The sequence below is a fragment of the Aplysia californica genome, unplaced genomic scaffold (genome assembly GCF_000002075.1).
Source record: "Aplysia californica isolate F4 #8 unplaced genomic scaffold, AplCal3.0 scaffold00049, whole genome shotgun sequence".
NCBI classification, from domain to species: Eukaryota; Metazoa; Mollusca; class Gastropoda; order Aplysiida; family Aplysiidae; genus Aplysia; species Aplysia californica.
Genome location: NW_004797319.1, coordinates 1,394,673 through 1,396,418, shown reverse-complemented (window position 1 = coordinate 1,396,418; position 1,746 = coordinate 1,394,673). Strand labels below are relative to the sequence as shown.

General features: G+C 39.8%; 1 protein-coding gene across 1 annotated transcript in view; it reads right to left on the bottom strand.

Annotated features, from left to right (window-relative positions):
- The window catches only part of LOC101852155 (collagen alpha-6(VI) chain), a gene marked incomplete in the record, with an annotated part of 55,135 nt that overhangs the window by 726 nt on the left and 52,663 nt on the right, over window positions 1-1,746 (bottom strand).

Genomic DNA, 1,746 nt, shown 5'->3' with positions numbered 1-1,746 from the left:
GGGGGGCTTTTCATTTTTTTAAATGGCATACGAATACGCTTCTTTCAAACTCTTTAAAGGAACTGGGTTGGCTGACTTTCGTGGTTACAGTCTGAACTGTATACCAAGGTTTCCTAGTGTTGGGTGTATTCTTTTGTTGAGAGAAGCTCTTGTCCATGACAGATTCATCATCTTAGGAAGCAGAAATCTTTCAATGTAAAGGACAACCTAAATGTTTCCAATACAACCCAAGAACTCGTATTGGTGGCTACAATGCAGCTTGGGAGAATGTTGGAAAAGAGGAACTAGCCAAGCAAGTGTACGAACAGCCTAACACAGACGTGGAAAAGTTTCAGGTGTCAACTGGAGATGTCAGACTCGCTGGATTAAAATGTTAATGTATGCCATCTGACAGACGCCGAAGAGTAGCCAATGTAGTCAATATGACATCTGCATTCGATCATATTTGTCACATATTATGTTCACCACAAATACTTCAAGCGGCTTACAGATTTGTGGGCTATTCTGGCGTCATTGCTGAAGGGATACCCGCTATGCTCAGTCATGTTAGGCCATCCCTATCCATGCATGGATTGCAACTGTAGAACAGGCAATGCAGGCAAGTTCGCCCTAGTCTTCCTGTGATACCCCAACAACTGTCTCTTTTTGGATAGCTTTAATACCACAGCCTCCATTCATACTAGCAGTAATGAACGTAGCAAGCTTGTAAACCAAACTGATCAATATAAAGACGAGAGTAAAGACTAAACAGGTTATTGACCTTTAGATTAATGTTCTTTCTAACTATGTAAGATTATCTTCTGAATGTCTAAACTGCACATTATCCCCTAACGGCGATTTTTTTGCGGGTTGCATCGGTTCTAAAATGCTGCTACATCAGATCTACACAGTGAATCCTGAGCTACAGTGTCATGGAAAAATGGTCACAGGTTTTTACCTAAACAAAAAGTATAGACAAGGCTCCCATACTGCGGGTGCTGTATGTGTTGATATATTCGATGAGCGGCCAAACTGGATTTACACAGCTTGTTAAATACTAAAAATATGAAATGATACAAAAAAAGAATTCTCCTAGATCATTAAATACCCTTAATTTGTGAACCTTAAGTTACTATTTGTGATATCAATGTTTTTCCCATTTTCCTTACGGACGATGGCAGCCATATTGGATTTTTTGCCCTTATATTTGACGAAAGGCTAAAAATGACACTAAAAATGAACTTCTTGACCTAAAAAACCTCATAAGTAATGCATCACACTTCATATGTGTTGGAAAAAGACAATGAGTAATATCGATTTTTGCCGTTTGGCGGCCATCTTGGATTTCAAGGCCTCATGGGTAATGCCCATATTTTAAAAAGAGGCATGGGGGCTAATTTTCTTACTCAGACCTTGAAGATGGTAAAACATGTTAAAAACGAACTCCCGGAGCCCACGGTCACGGAACTATTGTTTTTGACCCAACTAAATTTCTTTGGAACACACCATGCAAATTTTCGGGAAAATTCGACAATAATATGGCAACAGTCAGCGCGCTCAATGAAACCATGTACAAAATCATTTGTTTTTTGTTGTTGTTGCTGAAACGGTGCCATGGAGCCTGTTGAATATCGCACAGTTATCAAGTTTCTACACTTGCGACAAAAAGTCCCCTTAGGACATCATCATCATCATCATCATCATCCAGTGCCAGATCTGCGACAGATATCGGCGATCATGATTTTCCATTCATTCCTTTGCTCGGAT